The following is a 22,971-nucleotide window of genomic DNA, read 5'->3' as shown; positions in this document are numbered from 1 at the left end:
AAAAAAAAGTTGTCCTTTCTGTACAATACCACATGAAAGTGGTTGGATTTTGGCATCTAATTCATCCAGCTTCCATACACTTTACAAGAAAAACATTGGCGGCAAATTCCGTAGCTTGCTTGATTGACATTCACGGCACCCGAGGGTCTTGTGAGATGACGCTGGCTGCTGCCAGTTCATTATTATGAAAAAATGACAGAGAGGAAGGCGAGAAACACTTTTTATTTCAACAGACTTTCGCGCCGTCCCTTCCGTCAAAACTCTAAAGGCCGACTGCACATTTCCTATCTTCACAATAAAAGCCCTCCTTCATGCTGCCTGCGCTAACAAAATAAGAGTCTCGGAAAGCTGGCGTGCACAAGTGATGTGCACGCCAGCTTTCTGAGGGATCACTTGTGCACGCCAGTTTTCCGAGACTCTGTATTTTGTTGGCGCAGGCAGCATGAAGCAGGGCTTTTATTGTGAAGATAGGAAATGTGCAGTCGGCCTTTAGAGTTTTGACAGAAGGTACGGCGCGAGAGTCTGTTGAAATAAAAAGTGTTTCTTGCCTTCCTCTCGGTCATATTTTCATAATAATGATCATTTAAGTGACGTCTTGGTGAAGATTGATGATCACTAATTTTTAGGTCTATTTTTTTTAAAAGCCTGGCTGGAGATCGACTGACACACCCCCCGCGGTCGACTGGTCGCTCGCGATCGACGTAATGGGCACCCCTGGGTTAGTGCGTCTGCCTCACAATACGAAGGTCCTACAGTCCTGGGTTCAAATCCAGGCTCGGGATATTTCTGTGTGGAGTTTGCATGTTCTCCCCGTGAATGCGTGGGTTCCCTCCGGGTACTCCGGCTTCCTCCCACCTCCAAAGACATGCACCTGGGGATAGGTTGATTGGCAACACTAAATGGTCCCTAGTGTGTGAATGTGAGTGTGAATGTTGTCTGTCTATCTGTGTTGGCCCTGCGATGAGGTGGCGACTTGTCCAGGGTGTACCCTGCCTTCCGCCCGATTCTAGCTGAGATAGGCGCCAGCGCCTCCCGCGACCCCAAAAGGGAATAAGCGGTAGAAAATGGATGGATGGATGGATGGAATGACATTCTGGCTGAACCATGGCCCGTGTTTGTCTGTTAAAGGAGGCGACGACGGTGATGAAGATGATTATAATGGAAGATAATTAGTTTTCGATCAGTTGCAGTGTCAGGCGTCTCACCTCTCTGTCTGTGTGACTGATCAATACCAGCATCTCGCAGTCAATTTACAACTCTCTTGCTTTTCTTTGCAGCCAATACAACCATCAGTACTACTCTTCCCCTAAGAAGTAACAACTACCCCTTTGTCTTTCGTGCAACACTTTTATTTCACTATTTTCCAGTCATTGTTTCCATTTAGCCACACATATTTAATTGTGTGAACACTGAAAAAAAATAACTCATAAGATTTACTTAAAAAAATGATGCATGCAAATGATTTAAGTAACATTTAATGCTGCAATATCAAGTAAACCTCACTTGCCAGTATCAAGTCAATTCTACTTTCCACATAACATAACAGATGTGACGATATAAAGTAACAGTTACTTACATCCAAGTTTTAAGTTATATTTATTTAATCAAATTAAGTAAAGTCAACTTGTTTTTCTTCGGCAGGAACATCATTTTACCCAAAATTTATGTACATTTTATATACCATATTTCCTTGTATAGCCGTCAGATCGCTAATTATTTTAAAACCTCTTCTCACTCCAGCGCTTATCAATGACGTGCATGAAAAAAAGTGAGTGTGATTAATCCATCCATCCATCCATCCATCCATCATCTTCCGCTCATCCGAGGTCGGGTCGCGGGGGCAGCAGCCTAAGCAGGGAAGCCCAGACTTCCCTATCTCCAGCCACTTTGTCTAGCTCTTCCCGAGTGTGATTAAAAAGATTTTAATACAGAATTATTTTGCGGCTGCAGCACCATGGTTGGGGACCACTGCTCTTTAGCATGTCATCGCGCCTAATTGTACACCATGCTATCTAGGTGCCGGAAGAACGCATGCATTTCGCTATCTCTAATACGCGATTGCAATGCATACTTGCTCAACAGCCATACCTTTTACACTGACGGTTTTGATATAAACAACTTTAACATTCTTACCAATATGCGCCGCACTCTGTGAACCCACACCAAATACATTTCTGATAAACATTGACTCTGTAACACATTATAAACGCAAGATAAGAATTACCCATAATGCGATCCTAACGGTTGGAATAGAGCCTGTTGTGCTGTGCGCATGCGTCGTCGTGCATGCGTTTCAAAACACTAGTGCAGGGGTGCCCACACTTTTTCTGCAGGCGAGCTACTTTTCAATTGACCAACTCGAGGGGATCTACCTCATTTATATATATCATTTATATTTATTTATTTATGAAAGAGACATTTTTGTAAACAAGTTCAATGTGTTTAATGATAATACAAGCATGTGTAACACATATAGATGTCTTTCTTTCACGAAGACAAGAATATAAGTTGGTGTATTACCTGATTCTGATGACTTGCATTGATTGGAATCAGACAGTAATGATGATAACGCCCACATTTTCAAATGGAGGAGAAAAAAAGTTGTCCTTTCTCTACAATACCACATGAAAGTGGTTGGTTTTTGGCATCTAATTCATCCAGCTTCCATACACTTTACAAGAAAAACATTGGCGGCAAATTCCGTAGCTTGCTTGATTGACATTCACGGCACCCGAGGGTCTTGTGAGATGACGCTGGCTGCTGCCAGTTCATTATTATGAAAAAATGACAGAGAGGAAGGCGAGAAACACTTTTTATTTCAACAGACTTTCGCGCCGTCCCTTCCGTCAAAACTCTAAAGGCCAACTGCACATTTCCTATCTTCACAATAAAAGCCCTGCTTCATGCTGCCTGCGCTAACAAAATAAGAGTCTCGGAAAACTGGCGTGCACAAGCGATCCCTCAGAAAGCTTGTGCACGCCAGTTTTCCGAGACTCTGTATTTAGTTAGCGCAGGCAGCATGAAGCAGGGCTTTTATTGTGAAGATAGGAAATGTGCAGTCGGCCTTTAGAGTTTTGACGGAAGGTACGGCGCGAGAGTCTGTTGAAATAAAAAGTGTTTCCCGCCTTCCTCTCGGTCATATTTTCATAATAATGATCTTGCAGCAGCCAGCGTCATCTCACAAGACCCTCCGGTACCGTGAATGTCATTTAAGTGACGTCTTGGTGAAGATTGATGATCACTCATTTTTAGGTCCCGCGGTCGACTGGTAGCTCGCGATCGACGTAATGGGCACCCCTGACCTAGATTTTCAGAGTAAAGTTTATGTAATATTTTTAGGTTTATGTACGTACAACTATTAAACATTTAAATAGTATGAGGAAACATAAGTAAAACTTACTCTTCTCCCATAATTCATGTATTATGTTAATAAAATGTTTAATTGTACTTAAGAAAATCCAGTTCTTACTGAATGTTAAAAATATTAGGTATGAATTATGACAGTTACTCTAATAGAGTTTACAGCTCCAAAAAGTCACTTTTTTCAATGAATGCACCGTTCTAACATGAAAATGTTTATTCCATCCACAACATGATTGATTAACTATTAACAAATAAACTGATTGTGAAAGCTGCCTTCCAGTGGGTCCTCCTGACCACCAACCATCTCCAGACGAGCCTGTTTCATGGTTTAAAATACAGTTTTATTTTGTGATCAAGTCTCTGAGTTGCTTTTCAGCAGTTGCCTTCTTCCGCTCTGGCTCTGACTCGTGCTCTCCCTGCGGCTCCGACGACGTCTCTCCTCCTGGCTGCGGTTTATACAGAGCAACAGGTGATTAGATGACACGGCCCAGGTGGGCAATCTATGCACCTGTCACCGACTTCGAGGCCGGTCCTGGCACAGGCCACGCCCACTCCACACTAATTCTCTTTTATACCACATTTATTGATAACATTTGAAAATGATTGGACAATATGTATAAAACAGTTTTTGTCAAAACTTTCAGCTCATACAAGACGTTTAAGATATCTGTTATCCACATCTCAAAATACCGTATTTTCTGGACCATAGGGCACACCGGATTATAAAGTCGCATTACCAATGAGTGGGTCTATTCAGTTTTTTTTTCATCCAAAAGCACACCCGATTATAAAGCGCATTAAAGGGGTCAGATTTTTTTTTTCTAAATTTAAAATATTTCCTTGTGGTCTACATAACACATAATGATTCCAAGATGGCGGCGCCCGGGAGACGTAACAAACGCATGGATAATGATCTCAGCGTCTTTAGTGGACAGAATGGAGCGAATTTTAGCGATATTACGGAGATGAAAGAAGGCCGTTTTAGTAACGCTTTTAATGTGTGACTCAAAGGAGAGAGTTGGGTCAAAGATAATACCCAGATTCTTTACCGAGTCGCCTTGTTTAATTGTTTGGTCGTCAAATGTTAGAGTTGTATCATTAAATAGAGGTCGGTGTCTAGCAGGACCGATAATCAGCATTTCCGTTTTTTTGGCGTTGAGTTGCAAAAAGTCACACATTAAAAGCGTTACTAAAACGGCCTTCTTTCATCTCCGTAATATCGCTAAAATTCGCTCCATTCTGTCCACTAAAGACGCTGAGATCATTATCCATGCGTTTGTTACGTCTCGTCTCGATTACTGTAACGTACTATTTTCGGGTCTCCCCATGTCTAGCATTAAAAGATTACAGTTGGTACAAAATGCGGCTGCTAGACTTTTGACAAGAACAAGAAAGTTTGATCACATTACGCCTGTACTGGCTCACCTGCACTGGCTTCCTGTGCACTTAAGATGTGACTTTAAGGTTTTACTACTTACGTATAAAATACTACACGGTCTAGCTCAATCCTATCTTGCCGATTGTATTGCACCATATGTCCCGGCAAGAAATCTGCGTTCAAAGGACTCCGGCTTGTTAGTGATTCCCAAAGCCCAAAAAAAGTCTGCGGGCTATAGAGCGTTTTCATTTCGGGCTCCAGTACTCTGGAATGCCCTCCCGGTAAAAGTTCGAGATGCCACCTCAGTAGAAGCATTTAAGTCTCACCTTAAAACTCATTTGTATATTCTAGCCTTTAAATAGACTCCCTTTTTAGACCAGTTGATCTGCCGTTTCTTTTCTTTTTCTCCTATGTCCCACTCTCCCTTGTGGAGGGGGTCCGGTCCGATCCGGTGGCCATGTACTGCTTGCCTGTGTATCGGCTGGGGACATCTCTGCGCTGCTGATCCGCCTCCGCTTGGGATGGTTTCCTGCTGGCTCCGCTGTGAACGGGACTCTCGCTGCTGTGTTGGATCCGCTTTGGACTGGACTCTCGCGACTGTGTTGGATCCATTATGGATTGAACTTTCACAGTATCATGTTAGACCCGCTCGACATCCATTGCTTTCCTCCTCTCCAAGGTTCTCATAGTCATCATTGTCACCGACGTCCCACTGGGTGTGAGTTTTCCTTGCCCTTATGTGGGCCTACCGAGGATGTCGTAGTGGTTTGTGCAGCCCTTTGAGACACTAGTGATTTAGGGCTATATAAGAAAACATTGATTGATTGATTGATTGATTGATTGATAATGCTCACGTCCCCCCTAACTTGTCCCACTTGAGCATGTCTGCGCCCACTCTGGTCACCTGTGATGCTTTCCGGCTGGTTCGAGGTGCAGTGCTCTCCCAAAAATTTGTGTGGAGTGCCCTATCGTTTTCGCATTGAGAGCCCTTACCCCTGCAGAATATAAGTAATCTTTGTGCGAGAGGGAAGTCCTCTGGGTGTGTGAACGCTGGCACCATCCGCACAGATCATCAGGCACTGACGTCATTGCTGGCCACGCAAGGAATAGGGCACAGGCCCACTTGGATGTTGAGGTGGACTGATTACATAAATCAGTACAACTTCAAACTCCAATTTCTGCTGGGACGTTCCAACCTGGTGGTTGACCTCCTGTCAAGGGCTGTCCCAGTCACTAAGTAGCAAACAGCAGGGGGGTCCTACCGGCACCAGAGGACGAAAAGAACATAGTCCAGGTCTTGCACAGGCCTCTGAGTGCTGTGGTCACAGATTTATGGTCCTGCTCACTTGTTTAAAAGCATTAGGGCGGACATTGAAGGGAGAGAAACTTGTGTCATTTAAACCAACAAAAAATGCAAACAGGTGTTTGCAAACGAAAAAAAAAATGTGTTTGCAAACAAAATAATGGATTTCAAACAAAATGGGAAAAAAAGGAAAAAAAATGTTAACAAGCAAAACTTTAACCAAATCCTTAGATCCATCCATCCATTTTCTACCGCTTATTCCCTTTCGGGGTCGCGGGGGGCGGTGGCGCCTATCTCAGCTACAATCGGGCGGAAGGCAGGGTACACCCTGGACAAGTCGCCACCTCATCGCAGGGCCAACACAGATAGACAGACAACATTCACACTCACATTCACACACTAGGGACCATTTAGTGTTGCCAATCAACCTATCCCCAGGTGCATGTCTTTGGAAGTGGGAGGAAGCCGGAGTACCCGGAGGGAACCCACGCATTCACGGGGAGAACATGCAAACTCCACACAGGAAGATCCCGAGCCTGGATTTGAACCCAGGACTGCAGGACCTTCGTATTGTGAGGCAGACGCACTAACTCCTCTGCCACTGTGAAGCCCCAAATCCTTAGATGTGTTACAAAAAAATAAGTTCTGAAGAAAAAAAATGAAGAAGAATGACATTTGCAAAACAAGGGAGTGAAGCGTGCCAGAAAATTTGAATACTTACTAGCTTTTGCATGCTGTTTCAATTTCAAGACACAAGATTGTAGTAGTGTATAAACTATCGCGCAATAAACAGAGAAACTACATCAATATTTGACATTATTAACAGGACAACATTTGAAACAAAAGAATATAGTTATTATATTAGTTTGTTTTGAACATGAAAACAGTTGCAATATAGTAACACACGCGAGCAATTAAGAATATGGAGTGAATATTGCTATTGTATGTATACATAAACATACACTGATGGGCAAGCTACTTGGAAAATGAAGTAAGCTAAGCAGAATATTAGAAAAAATATTAGAATTTAGAATAATTATTGATAGCATCAAAGCTACATTTAACGGCATTTCTGTCTATCTGCCCACGTGTATAACATCAATGAAAATGTAACTGAGAGTGTATAAATGGACCCAATAAGAGTCCATTACTATTAACTATCTGCCATTTAGCTGGGGAAACTATACTACTGTCTCCAGGGTGTTCCCCGCACCCCTGGATTCAGTCGTATTTTGTTTGCCTTTTCTTTGGCCCACATCTATAATATTATTAATTTTCTCTACCTACACTGTAAGGTTTATTCAGGTGTACTGGAGAGGAGGCTACGCCGGATAGTCGAACCTCGGATTCAGGAGGAACAGTGTGGTTTTTGTCCTGGTCGTGGAACTGTGGACCAGCTCTATACTCTCGGCAGGGTTCTTGAGGGTGCATGGGAGTTTGCCCAACCAGTCTACATGTGCTTTGTGGACTTGGAGAAGGCATTCGACCGTGTCCCTCGGGAAGTCCTGTGGGGAGTGCTCAGAGAGTATGGGGTATCGGACTGTCTTATTGTGGCGGTCCGTTCCCTGTATGATCAGTGTCAGAGCTTGGTCCGCATTGCTGGCAGTAAGTCGGACACATTTCCAGTGAGGGTTGGACTCCGCCAAGGCTGTCCTTTGTCACCGATTCTGTTCATAACTTTTATGGACAGAATTTCTAGGCGCAGTCAAGGCGTTGAGGGGTTCCGGTTTGGTGGCCACGGGATTAGGTCTCTGCTTTTTGCAGATGATGTGGTCCTGATGGCTTCATCTGAGCGGGATCTTCAGCTCTCGCTGGATCGGTTCGCAGCCGAGTGTGAAGCGACCGGAATGAGAATCAGCACCTCCAAGTCCGAGTCCATGGTTCTCGCCCGGAAAAGGGTGGAATGCCATCTCCGGGTTGGGGAGGAGACCCTGCCCCAAGTGGAGGAGTTCAAGTACCTTGGAGTCTTGTTCATGAGTGAAGGAAGAGTGGATCGTGAGATCGACAGGCGGATCGGTGCGGCGTCTTCAGTAATGCGGACGTTGTACCAATCCGTTGTGGTGAAGAAGGAGCTGAGCCGGAAGGCAAAGCTCTCAATTTACCGGTCGATCTACGTTCCCATCCTCACCTATGGTCATGAGCTTTGGGTCATGACCGAAAGGACAAGATCACGGGTACAAGCGGCCGAAATGAGTTTCCTCCGCCATGTGGCGGGTCTCTCCCTTAGAGATAGGGTGAGAAGCTCTGCCATCCGGGAGGAACTCAAAGTAAAGCCGCTGCTCCTTCACATCGAGAGGAGCCAGATGAGGTGGTTCGGGCATCTGGTCAGGATGCCACCCGAAAGCCTCCCTAGGGAGGTGTTTAGGGCACGTCCAGCCGGTAGGAGGCCACGGGGAAGACCAAGGACACGTTGGGAAGACTATGTCTCCCGGCTGGCCTGGGAACGCCTCAGGATCCCCCGGGAAGAGCTAGACGAAGTGGCTGGGGAGAGAGAAGTCTGGGTTTCCCTGCTTAGGCTGTTGCCCCCGCGACCCGACCTCGGATAAGCGGAAGAAGATGGATGGATGGATGGATGGAAGTGTGTGTGTGTGTGTGTGGTGGGGGGTTGCTGGCTGAATTATTGTGTAAATTGTTTTATAGCATGTTCAGGTGGACTCCTCAAATACAGAATGATTAGCAGGCTCAATATTACATTTTATTTAATAGAGAAGGTTAAAAAAATTGTCATGCAGCAATATGATGTACAACATGTACGGTACAGAATACCAGAAGCATTTATTCAGGTAGAAATATCACAGATTAAAGATGGGATATCCCCCCCGCTCAAATAAATTCTGTCGAGGGTACACTTACTAATTATAAAAAACTTGAACCAATCTGTGATTAATAATTGATTTTGAGTAAACTGTGAACAAAAAGCGATCAAATATTTTAATTGATTGTTTGACAGCCCTAATATATCTACATACACATACGTATATATACAGGTGCTGGTCATATTATTAGAATATCATGAAAAAGTTGATTTATTTCAGTAATTATATTCAGAACGTGAAACTTACATATTATATCAATTCATTACACACATAGTGATATATTTGAAATGTTTATTTCTTTAAATTTGGATGATTAGTACTGACAATTACTGAAAATCCCAAATTCAGTATCTCAGAAAATTAGAATATTAGTTACGACTAGTACCAAAAAATATTTTTTAGAAATGTGGGCCAACTGAAAAGTATGAACATGGAAAGTTTCAGCATGTACGGCAATCAATACTTAGTTGCAGCTCCTTTTGCCTGAGTTGCTGCAGCAATACGGCGTGGCATAAAGTCGACCAGTCTGTTGCACTCCTCAGGTGTTATGAGAGCCCAGCTTGCTTTAATAGTGGCCTTCAGCTCTTCAGCATTGTTGGGTCTGGCATCTCGCATCTTCCACTTCACAATACCCCATAGGTTTTCTATGAGTTTGCAGGCCAATCAAGAACAGGGATACCATGGTCCTTAAACCAGGTACTGGTAGATTTGGCACTGTGTGCAGGTGCCAAGTCATGTTGGAAAATGAAATCTTCACCTCCATAAAATTGGTCCGCGGCAGGCAGCATAAAGTGTTCTAAAACTTCCTGGTAGACTGCTGCATTGACCCTAGACCTCAGGAAACACAGTGGACCAACACCAGCAGATGACATGCCACCCCAGACCAGTACCGATTGTGAAAATTTGACACCGGACTTCAGGCAACGTGGATTCTGTGCCTCTCCTGTCTTCCTCCAGACTCTGGGACCTTGATTTCCAAAGGAGATGCAAAATTTACTTTCATCAGAAAACATAACTTTGGACCACTCAGCAGCAGTCCAGTCCTTTTTGTCTTGAGCCCAGGCGAGACGCTTTTGACGTTGTCTCTTATTCAAGAGTGGCTTTACGCAAGGAATGCTACAGCTGAAGCTCATATCTTGCATACGTCGGTGCGTGGTGGTTCTTGAAACACTGACTCCAGCTGCAGTCCACTCTTTGTGGATCTCCCCCACATTTTTGAATCGGTTTTGTTTGACAATCCTCTCCAGGGCGTGGTTATCCCTCTTGCTTGTACACTTTTTTCTACCACATCTTTGTCTTCCCTTCACCTCTCTATTAATGTGCTTGGACACAGAGCTTTGGGAACATCCAACCTCTTTGGCAATGACCTTTTGTGTCTTGCCCTCCTTCTTTAAAGTATCAATGGTCATCTGTTGGACAAGTCAGCAGTCTTCCCCATGATTGTGTGTCATACAGAATCAAAACGAGACCATTTAAAGGCTTTTCCAGGTGTTTTGAGTTAGTTAGCTAATTAGAGTGTGGCACCAGGTGTCTTCAACATCTGACCTTTTCACCATATTCTAATTTTCTGAGATGTTGAATTTAGGGTTTTCATTGGTTGTCAGCTATAATCATCTCCTTTTTGGCAAAAAACACTTGAAATGTATCAGTCTGTTTGGAACTAATGTATACATTCTACAAGTTTGACTTTCTAAATGGAATTAATGAAATAAATCAACTTTTTCATGATATTCTAATAGTATGACCAGCACCTGTATACATACACAAACCCCGTTTTCATATTGTTAAACCTTGGCGAGAATGAGGACTCAGGTGCAGAAGGGGAACAATTGACACAGGCTTTACTTAACAGTTTTCATCTAAATCTCTTTGAACAGAGTGATTAATGCAAAGCGGCTATAGAATCTATGCTATATTAAGAGTAACAAAAGACATAAAGGCACAACGCAATAAACAGAAAATCACTCCACAGGGAGGAAAAAGGCAATAGCAAAATTACACTCGAATCTAATAACAAAAAGAACAACAATCTATGATTAGCTAAAAAAAAGGTAAATCACTCACGCAGAGGAGACGAGAAATTTTAAACAAAGTACACTATAAAAAGCTGAGATAACTACAAAGTAACGCGCTCCAAGACGAGAAAAAAAAGATGGCAAAGCACTAAAATTTGACACAAAAATCTTGACCAAAAACTTTAGCAAACAAAATCATTCTCTCAGAGAAAACAAAAATCAATAAATAAGGAAAGGCAATACTTAGTTCAAGGCGGTGGACAAGGCTGGCGGTACGTAGCGAGACAATATACTCTGGCACAAGAAAAGAGGAGGACGAGACATCTATACACATGAGGGAGAATGACACAGGTGGGCACAATCAGGCAATCAGGAGAGACAGACCAGTGAAACTGGAGGAAAAGCAAGTGACCTGAAACGAGACAGAGAGTTAACCTTTCAAAATAAAACAGGAAATGACAAGACAACATGAAACTAGACAAAACCCAGACAAGACTTCACCCAGGTGTGACACATATGAATTGGGAAATTGTGTTAGATGTAAATATAAACGGAATACAATGATGTGCAAATCCTTTTCAACCCATATTCAGTTGAATGCACAACAAAAGACAAGATATTTGATGTTCAAACTCATAAACTTTATTTTTTTTTGCAAATAATAATTAACTTAGAATTTCATGGCTGCAACATGTGCCAAAGTAGTTGGGAAAGGGCATGTTCACCACTGTGTTTAATCACTTTTTCTTTTACTCAACACTCAATAAACGTTTGGGAACTGAGGAAACTAATTGTTGAAGCTTGGAAAGTGGAATTCTTTCTCATTCTTGTTTTATGTAGAGCTTCAGTCGTTCAACAGTCCAGGGTCTCCGCTGTTGTGTTTTACGCTTCATAATGCGCCACACATTTTCCATGGGAGACAGGTCTGGACTGTAGGCGGGCCAGGAAAGTACCCGCACTCTTTTACTACGAAACCACGCTGTTGTAACACGTGGCTTGGCATTGTCTTGCTGAAATAAGCAGGGGTGTCCATGATAACGTTGTTTGGATGACAACATAAGTTGCTCCAAAACCTGTATGTACCTTTCAGCATTAATGGTGCCTTCACAGATGTGTAAGTTACCCATGCCTTGGGCACTAATACACCCCCATACCATCACAGATGTTGGCTTTTGAACATTGCATCCATAACAATCCGGATGGTTATTTTCCTCTTTGTTCCGGAGGACACCACGTCCACAGTTTCCGAATATATTTTGAAATGTAGACCCGTCAGACCACAGAACACTTTTTTGTGTCCTTTTTTCTTTGTTCCTGTTTGTTTCTACAAACCCCGTTTCCATATGAGTTGGGAAATTGTGTTAGATGTAAATATAAACGGAATACAATGATGTGCAAATGCTTTTCAACCCATATTCAATTGAATGCACAACAAAAGACAAGATATTTGATGTTCAAACTCATAAACTTTCTTTTTATTTTTGCAAATAAAAATTAACTTAGAATTTCATGGCTGCAACACGTGCCAAAGTAGTTGGGAAAGGGCATGTTCACCACTGTGTTACATCACCTTTTCTTTCAACAACACTCAATAAACGTTTGGGAACTGAGGAAACTAATTGTTGAAGCTTTGAAAGTGGAATTCTTTCCCATTATTGTTTTATGTAGAGCTTCAGTCGTTCAACTCACGTATTTTACGCTTTATAATGTGCCACACATTTTCGAAGGGAGTCAGGTCTGGACTGCACGTGGGCCAGGAAAGTACCCGCACTCTTTTTATACGAAGCCACGCCGTTGTAACACTTTCTGAATGTGGCCTGACATTATCTTGCTGAAATAAGCAGGGGCGTCCATGAAAATAAAAGCATATGTTGTTACAAAACCTGTATGTATCTTTCAGCATTAATGGTGCCTTCACAGATGTGTAAGTTACCCATGCCTTGGGCACTAATACACCCCCATACCATCACAGATGCTGGCTTTTGAACTTTGTGTCGATAACAGTCTGGATGGTTCGCTTCCCCTCTGGTCCGGATGACACGATGTTGAATTTTTCCAAAAACAATTTCAAATGTGGACTCGTCAGACCACAGAACACTTTTATACTTTGCATCAGTCCATATTAGATGATCTCAGGCCCAGAGAAGCCGGTGGCGTTTCTGGATATTGTTTATAATGGCTTTCGCTTTGCACAGTAGAGCTTTAACTTCCACTTACAGATGTAGTGACAAACTGTATTTAGTGACAGTGGTTTTCTGAAGTGTTCCTGAGCCCATGTGGTGATATCCTTTAGAGATTGATGTCGGTTTTTGATACAGTGCCGTCTGAGGGATCGAAAGTCACGGTCATTCAATGTTGGTTTCCGGCCATGCCGCTTACGTGGAGTGATTTCTCCAGATTCTGTCAACCTTTTGATGATATTATGGAGCGTAGATGTTGAAATCCCTAAATTTCTTGCAATTGCACTTTGAGAAACGTTGTTCTTAAACTGTTTGACTATTTGCTCACGCAGTTGTGGACAAAGGGGTGTACCTCGCCCATACTTGCCAACCTTGAGACCTCCAATTTCGGGAGGTGGGGGGTGGGGGGCGTGCTCGGGGGTTGGGCAAGGGGCGTTATTGGGGGCGGGGCTATCCATCCATCCATTTCTACCGCTTATTCCCTTTGGGGTACGGGGGGCGCTGGTGCCTATCTCAGCTACAATCGGGCGGAAGGCTGCGTACACCCTGGACAAGTTGCCTCCTCATAGCAGTTTGTGTAGAAATCTTTATTTATAATTGAATCACTTGTTTATTTTTCAACAAGTTTTTAGTTATTTTCATATCTTTTTTTCCAAATACTTCAAGAAAGACCACTACAAATGAGCAATATTTTGCACTGTTATACAATTTAATAAATCAAAAACTGATGACATAGTGCTGTATTTTACTTCTTTATCTTTTTTTTTCAACCAAAAATGTTTTGCTCTGATTAGGGGGTACTTGAATTAAAAAAATGTTCACAGGGGGTACATTACTGAAAAAAGGTTGAGAACCACTGCTCTAAAAGCCATAGATGTTATTGTCACATATGCATGCACAGTAGATGGCAGTATTGTCCTGTTTGAGAGTGTCACAACATTGCTGTTTGCGGCAGACAAACTGCTTCACGGTAGACGAAAACGTGACTGCTGTTGTTATGTGTTGTTGCCGCGCTGGGAGGACGTTAATGAGTCTGCCTAAAAATAAACCCACATAAGAAACCAAGAACTCGTCCTCGATCATCCCACAGTTATGACATCATTGGGCAGGCACTCTGTTTATATTGTGGGAAAGCGGACGTGAAAACAGGCTGTCGACACGTCACTCTGGTCCGCATGGAGCTGGAGGGGGCGTGGCCTCCAGCTCCGCCTGAATTTCGGGAAAAAATTTGTCCCGGGAGGTTTTCGAGAGAGGTGCTGAATTTCGTGAGTTTCCTGGAAAATCCGGGAGGGTTGGCAAGTATGACCTCGCCCCATCCTTTCTTTTGAAAGAGCATTTTTTGGGAAGCTGTTTTTATTCCCAATCATGGCACCCACCTGTTCCCAATTAGCCTGCACACCTGTGGGATGTTCCAAATAAGTGTTTGATGAGCATTCCTCCACTTTATCAGTATTTATTGCCACCTTTCCCAACTTCTTTGTCATGTGTTGCTGGCATCAAATTCTAAAGTTAATGATTATTTGCAAAAAAATATATCTTTATCAGTTTGAACATCAAATATGTTGTCTTTGTAGCATATCAACTGAATATGGGTTTGGTGTTGCAGTTCCGGTCTACAAACTCTTGGTTTCTGATGACTAACAGTCTAGACCAGAACTGGGCAAATATTTTGACTCAGGGGCCACATTGAGAGAAAAAATGTGTCTGGGGGACGAGGTTGTATGTGTGTTTAAATTATATATACAATTTTAGCTGTAAAAATCTGCTGTACAGTATATGTGTTTGGGTCCCTTTTTTTAAATAATTTATGAACAATAATACCAAAATTCACAATGTCCGATAGAATTCTAAAAAAGTTATGACAGACCACCTCAAAAAAACGGAATGGAATTTTACAGTTTTTTACTTAATGGGACACACAAAATGTACATTAAAATAAAGAAAGTGGGATTTACGATATTAACCATGAACAATAAAACACTGAATATTAACAACATATGAACCTCACTCCTCTTTTACTTCTCAGACCAGCTCTTCAATGGACATATTTTACAATCAAACAAAACACAACAAAATGTAACAAACAGCAAAGTGTAATAAGCACCTACAATATGATATATTATCACTTTTATGCAAAAATTTGCTTCCGCATCTGTTTCTGACACACAAGTTTCAGGCTAGCCTCTCTGAAAACCAACCCCGCCCACTCTTGTTTGTTGCTCGTCTGAGCTTCTGTGACGTAGCTTACCATAATAACTTGTAAAACACTCAAAAGTGCAAATTTCACGCATTGAAATCATTTCTACAGTTCAAGAATTACGGTCATTTAAAAACAGCACTGCACATCATAATGGAGATGACAGTTTTGATGTTAAAGGTCTTAAAAAATTATGTAGGCGCTTTTCATCTTCATATTAACAAAATGACGCAACTGCAGATGTCGATGAAAATCTTGGTTTTCTAATATATATGTCCCTTTCATAGTTTCAAAACTAAGCATTTTTTTATTTTCCATTATACTACATAAAGCTGTTATACCCTTAGATATCCAGTCCTTAAATCTTGAGTCTAATTTATTAGGTGCAAACTCTGTATCGTAGGCACACCACTTAAGAACTGCAATATCGCTCTTGAGTTTGTGTTCCTTTATGATCTTTTTCCACACTTTAAGGGTCCATTTCACCCATGGATTATCAATATTATTTATGTGGGCTTGTAAATTGCTATCTGTCAGAATTGCTTGTATGGGGATGGAGGCCATTTCTTCTTCAATAATTTTCCATTGAGCAACATATGACGGGTTGCACCAACATATCACTGCTCTCATCTGGGCTGCAAAATAATAATATCGAAGGCAAGGTAAACCCCATCCTCCTTTTTGTTTGATTAGTTGTAAAGTTTTGAGACAAACTCTTGGCCTTTTACTTTGCCATATAAACCTTGATAGCATTTTGTCCCATTCATTGAATTGGTTTTGGTTAATCTCTATTGGAAGGGTTTGGAACAGGTATAGCAGTCTCGGCAGTACATTCATTTTAATGGAATCAATTCTAGAACTAAGGCTAAAAAAAGACGAATATATGTTGGATTGAATTGTTTACAAAAGCTTACAATTCAGAAATTATTGATAAAACTGTTTCATGCCTGTATAAGTGTTTGTTGAATATGAAATTATACTCAACCTCGTACATTAAAACAAAATGGGAGAAGGAAGGAGGAATAACTATATCGGAGGAAGAATGGACAATAATGTGGAAATATCAATGGACTTGTACCAGCCCACCCAAGTGGAGGGAGTTTGGCTGGAAAAGTTTGATCAGATTTTATATTACACCCTCTCAGAAGTCTCACTATGATAACTCCCCTGCCTGCTGGAGAAATTGTGGGAATTCAAACGCAAACCACTACCATGTTTTCTGGGACTGCGCTACCATAAAGGACTATTGGAAAGAGATAAACCAAGCTTTACAGGATATTTTTAAACGAGAAATACCCCTTGAAAGTAAAACTTTGTTTTTTGAACTTGCTCCTCAAGATTGGCTGAAGAAAGATTAATACTTAATGAATATCCTACTGGTGGCTTGTAAAAAGACCATCACTAGGAAATGGATATCCCAGGAGAGCCCAACTTTGAAGCAATGGATGGAAACCACAATGGACATATATAAAATGGATAAGATAACTGCCTTTATTAATTATAAATCGGAGAAATTTGACTTATACTGGGAAAACTGGGTCAATTATGTCACGCCCCATAAGCCTGACTTAAATATTGGGAATTAGTGTACTGTTTAAAAAAAAAAATTTTTTTAAAAAGGTTACTCGCTATATGTGTATATATACATATAAGTATCTGTATATATTTTATTTTATTTCTGTTCATTATTATTATCAATGTATTATTTATTCTTTGCTGATTTAATTGATGTATGTGTAGATACTACCTTGTTTTTGTTTATCTCTGTTTCTTTTTCTTTTTTTGGTGGGGTGGGTGGCAAACAAAAATACTTTTGACATTTAGGACAGACAACGGTTATGTGATGTATGTGGATATGATTTAGTAGATGGAAATGTCTGATGCTGGATGTCAATAAAAATCAAATGAAAAAAAAATAAAAATGATGTAGAACGTCTGGCGGGCCGGATTGAACATCTTAATGAGCCGCATGTGGCCCGCGGGCCGAGTTTTGCCCAGGTCTGTTGTATACACCCATATAAATATATTATAAGACTCCAGGCGGAATTTAATTAGATGCGCAGGTTTTGGATTTATACGTATACATGGGAAACAAAGTGTTCAATAATCAATTTTAACTGTGTTTTTTGTAAAAGGCATATGACCAAATATTGTTTGTTTATTTACATGGTATAAATATACCATACGGCTCATCATTGTAGTTCAGGAACATAAAGTTGCTCAACTTTTGGTGAAAAAAACGCCAATGTGGGAGAAGAATGTTTACGAAAACTAGAAAGGAACAAAACTATTAGATTTCTTTAATAATGATCAGTAAACCATTTTATTTACCCCAGTATTTTCCACAGGCAGAATAGTAATAGTGCTGTTTGTGTGATGAGGTCACCACACAGTAAAATTGCCAGATACACTCTGACAACTAAACAGTCATATATCGATATTAATTGGCGCTATTTTATTTGTCTTCATGTGCCAAAATGGCCGCTGTGATTTTATATGTTATGTATCAAATGGACCAGAAGGTTCAGTTTTCAAGTTGTTTCAGTTTACAGACACTTTAGCACTGCATGAACGCACATGCACAAATAATTAATGCAGTGCACGCTTCTGTGCACACACACTTGGAATTTATTCAGCACATGCATGAATTCATATGACACACATGCCCCACACCTAAGCCTCTGTACACATTTGGCGAGCACATAAACACACACTTTCTTAACAAGGTATTAAGAATTTGTAGTGTCTGAAGGGCACTGCAAAAGTTACTTTGTGAAGTATTCTTATACAGTAAAGCTTTGTCACAGAAGCAAGATTATACTGTACTGGCAGAGTACAAATCTTTATGATGCGTTCCTTTTACAGGAATGCATTCTACACTGACCAAAATATGCTTTTGTTTTTGCTCCCATTTTTGATGACTTGAACTCAAAGATGAAAAACTTTTACTACATACACAAACGACCTATTCCTCTCAAATATTGTTCAAAAATCTGTCTAATCTGTGTTAGTGTGCATATATTTTTTGCCAAGATAATCCATCCCACCTGACAGGTGTGACATATCAAGATGCTGATTAAACAGCATGATTATTGTTCAGGTGTACCTTAGGCTGCCAACAATAAAGGGTTACTCGGAAATGTGCAGTTTTATCACACAGCACATTGCCATAAATGTCACAATTTTTGAGGGAGGGTGTAGTGCAGGGGTGCCCATTACGTCGATCGCGAGCTACCTGTCGACCGCGTAAGAACTGGATTTTCTTAAGTACAATTAAACATTTTATTAACATAATACATGAATTATGGGGGAAGAGTAAGTTTTACTTATGTTTCCTCATACTATTTAAATGTTTAATAGTTGTACGTACATAAACCTAAAAATATTACATAAACTTTACTCTGAAAATCTAGGTCAGGGGTGCCCATTACGTCGATCGCGAGCTACCAGTCGACCGCGGGGGGTGTGTCAGTCGATCTCTAGCCAGGCTTTTAAAAAAAATAGACCTAAAAATTAGTGATCATCAATCTTCACCAAGACGTCACTTAAATGACATTCACGGTACCGGAGGGTCTTGTGAGATGACGCTGGCTGCTGCAAGATCATTATTAGGAAAATATGACCGAGAGGAAGGCGAGAAACACTTTTTATTTCAACAGACTCTCGCGCTGTACCTTCCGTCAAAACTCTAAAGGCCGACTGCACATTTCCTATCTTCACAATAAAAGCCCTGCTTCATGCTGCCTGCGCTAACAAAATAAGAGTCTCGGAAAACTGGCGTGCACAAGCGATCCCTCAGAAAGCTGGCGTGCACATCACTTGTGCACGCCAGCTTTCCGAGGTCCTCTCCAAGGTTTCTCATAGTCAGCATTGTCACTGGCGTCCCACTGGATGTGAATTCTCCCTGCCCACTGGGTGTGAGTTTTCCTTGCCCTTTTGTGGGTTCTTCCGAGGATGTTGTAGTCGTAATCATTTGTGCAGACCTTTGAGACATTTGTGATTTGGGGCTATATAAATAAACATTGATTGATTGATTAATGTTGCAGCATGACAATGCGTGGCCCCATGTTGCAAGGATCTGTATTCAATTCCTGGAAGCTTAAAACATCGCAGTTCTTGCATGGCCAGCACACTCATCAGGCATGTCACCCATTGAGCATGTTTGGGATGCTGTGGATCCACGTTTTCCACTTCCTGCCAATATCCAGCAAATTCGCACAGCCATTGAAGAGGAGCGGACCAACATTCCACAGGCCACAATCAACAACCTGATCAACTCTATGCGAAGAATTGTGTCGCACTGAGTGAGGCAAATGGTAATCACAACGGATACTGACCGTTTTTCTGACCCTTGCACCCTTCACAAACTCCCAGAGGCATCAATTTAAGTCATCTTCCTCTTGTTAATTTTGCTTTCGTAATCTGATTGATATAACTAAGGTGTTACTATGATTTGTTTACTCAGATGCAGTCAGTAGTCATTTGATCAACTTCTTTAGTTATACTAGTAGTGTTCTTCATGGTTCCATTTTAGGTCATCTTATTTTCATCATATGGGCTATTCAACAGGTCGCTCGCAAATTCAGTTTAAAAAAAAAAAGTGAGACAAATTTTTGCCAAAGGTCCCTAAAACAGCAGAGCGCTCCTCTACAGTATTACTGACAAAATAAATAGACCTAGAAAGCCACATTTCGCTGGGCTTCTTGCATTTTTGTTGCATTTTGCTTGATTGTAAAATTTGTCGTGACGTTCATATGTTGTCAATATTTAGTGTTTAAATGTTCATAGTTAATATTGTAAATCCCATGTTCTTTATTTTCATGTACATTCTGGGTGTCTCATTCAGTAAAAAAAAATTAAAAATTCCATTCCGTTTTTTAAGGCGGTCTGGCATAACATTTTTAGCATTCAATCAGACATTAGTGTGAGGTTTTGTATTAGGGTCCCTAAAAATAGGACCAAAGTACAGCAGATTTTCACAATTTACACACACACACACACACACACACACACGCACGCACACACACACATGTATATATATATATATATATTTTTTTTTTTTTTATATATATATATATATATATATATGGGGTATGGGAAAAAATCAATTCGATTCGAATACGAATCGCGATTCTCTCGTGCGATTCAGAATCGATTCTCATTTTTTTTTTAAATCTTCTTTTTTATTAAATTACATTTTTTAAATTTTTTATTTATTTTTTATCAATCCAACAAAACAATACACAGCAATACCATGACAATGCAATCCAATTCCAAAACCAAACGTGACCCAGAAACACTCACAACTGCAATAAACAGACGAATTGAGAGGAGACACAAACACGACACAGAACAAACCAAAAGTAGTGAAACAAAAATGAATATTATCAACAACCGTATCAATATTAGTTATAATTTCAGCACAGCAGTGATTAAAAATCCCTCATTGGCATTATCATTAGACATGTATAAAAAATAAAAGAACAATAGTGTCACAGTGGCTTACACTTGCATCGCATCTCATAAGCTCCAATGTTTTCACAAAGATAAAATAAGTCATATTTTTGGTACGTTTAATAGTTAAAACAAATTTACATTATTGCAATCAGTTGATAAAACATTTTTGTTTACGATTATAAAGGCTTTCAAAAAAAGTTTTACTACTTCGCTAGCATGTCAGCAGACTGGGGTAGATCCTGCTGACATCATATGTATTGAATGAATACAGACTCGTTTTGAATCAGAAAAATATCGTTTTTGAATCGAAAAAAATCGATATATAATCGAACCGCGACCCCAAGAATCGAAATTGAATCGAATTGTGGGACAACCAAAGATTCGCAACCCTAATATATATATATATATATATATATATATATATATATATATATATATATATATATATATATATATATATATATATATATATATATATATATATATATATATATATATATCCAAAACTAACTTAGATGATAGTGTTTCTGATTCAGAGATAGAGATAGAAAACTTCTCGGTCATCAGAAAGGACAGGAATAAACATGGTGGTGGTGTTTGTATGTATAGTCACCAGGATATTAAATACATAACTCGCTCTGATCTCAACCACAATACCCTTGAATACCCTCGAATCTGTGTGGGCAGAAATCAACTTCACTAACGCTAAGCCGGTACTAATAGGGACTGTATACAGACCCCCTAATCAGAGTGATTTCTATGGTGCCCTCGAGGAGTGCCTAGCTGGTGTAGAAAACATGGAGATTATTATAACTGGAGATCTGAACACAGATATTCAACGCAGAGATGCGCCTGTCTTCAAATCTTACAGCAAATTCTGTAATCTGCACGCTCTTTCCCAGCTAATAACACTCCCCACACAGGTGTGTGTTTCCACCCAGTCAACCATAGATCTGATCCTCACATCGGACCAGCATAATATTAAAAATAGTGGGGTCATGATCTGTGGTCTTAGCGACCATGATATAACCTTCTGCACACGCAAAATAAGTAAACCTAAAGCCAATGACCACATAACAGCTCAATCCAGATCCCTTAAAAAATACAACAGTGATAATTTCAACCTCAAATTAGGTGAGTGGGACTGGTCCCCTGTGCTCACGAGCAACCTGGTTGAAGATGCTTGGGATCGCTTCAAAACAGCGTTCCTAGCTATACTAAATGATATGGCTCCCATGAAAACAGTCAGAATCAAAGCCCGCTCTGAACCACGGATCAATCCAGACCTATTAGCTGCCATAAAAGACAGGGACAGAAAATATTTCGAATACCAAAAGTGTAAAAACGAAGTAAATAGACAACCCAATAATAATAACCTCAAATCACTCCTTTCAACGCTCAAAAATCAATGCAATAAATTAAGAAATAAGACAAACAACCTCACTAAATCCTTTAAAAAAAATTATATCAATGACAAAATGGAGGAAAACACAAATAAGCCACGTGAGCTCTGGAAAATTCTCAACAACCAGCTTCCTGGATGCAGCCCGAAACTTAAAACCAGACTCACCAACATCAACATCAAGGAGGGTGACTCCCTCATTACAGACAAAATAGAGGTAGCAAGCAGACTTAACACCTTTTTCACCAACATAGCCACAACTCTCGTAAACAAGCTATCCCAACATTCTGGTCGCTTTGGTGTAGAACACATTAAAGCCTTCTACAGAAAGCTAGGAGTAGTCAACAACAATTTCAAATTAGAAATGGTCTCGGCTAACGAGGTGCTTAATAAATTGAGCGTGCTCCACCCAAACAAGGCCACCGGCCTTGACAAAATCCCCTCCAGATTCCTCATGGACTCTGCCACCACCATTGCCCCAATAATCACTCATATAATAAACCTCTCAATCAAACAAGGCCAAGTACCCGAGGATTTCAAGATAGCAAGCATAACCCCCTTTATAAAGAAGGAAGCAAATTAAAACCTGGTAACTACCGACCTGTTTCTATTCTCAGTTCCATTTCGAAAGTAATGGAGAAAATAGTTTATGAACAGGTTGATAGATACCTTGCTACTAATAAACTAATGTACAAATTCCAATCCGGCTTCAGAACTAACCACTCCACTGACACATGCCTTCTCTATCTGAGCGACCACATCAAACATGAGGTGGACGCGGGCGAATACTGCGGCATGGTCATGCTGGACATTCAGAAGGCCTTTGACACCGTTAACCACGCTATACTGTTGGATAAGCT

This window comes from Nerophis ophidion, linkage group LG12 (assembly GCF_033978795.1).
Source record: "Nerophis ophidion isolate RoL-2023_Sa linkage group LG12, RoL_Noph_v1.0, whole genome shotgun sequence".
Classification (NCBI taxonomy): Eukaryota; Metazoa; Chordata; class Actinopteri; order Syngnathiformes; family Syngnathidae; genus Nerophis; species Nerophis ophidion.
This window is presented reverse-complemented; position numbering follows the sequence as displayed.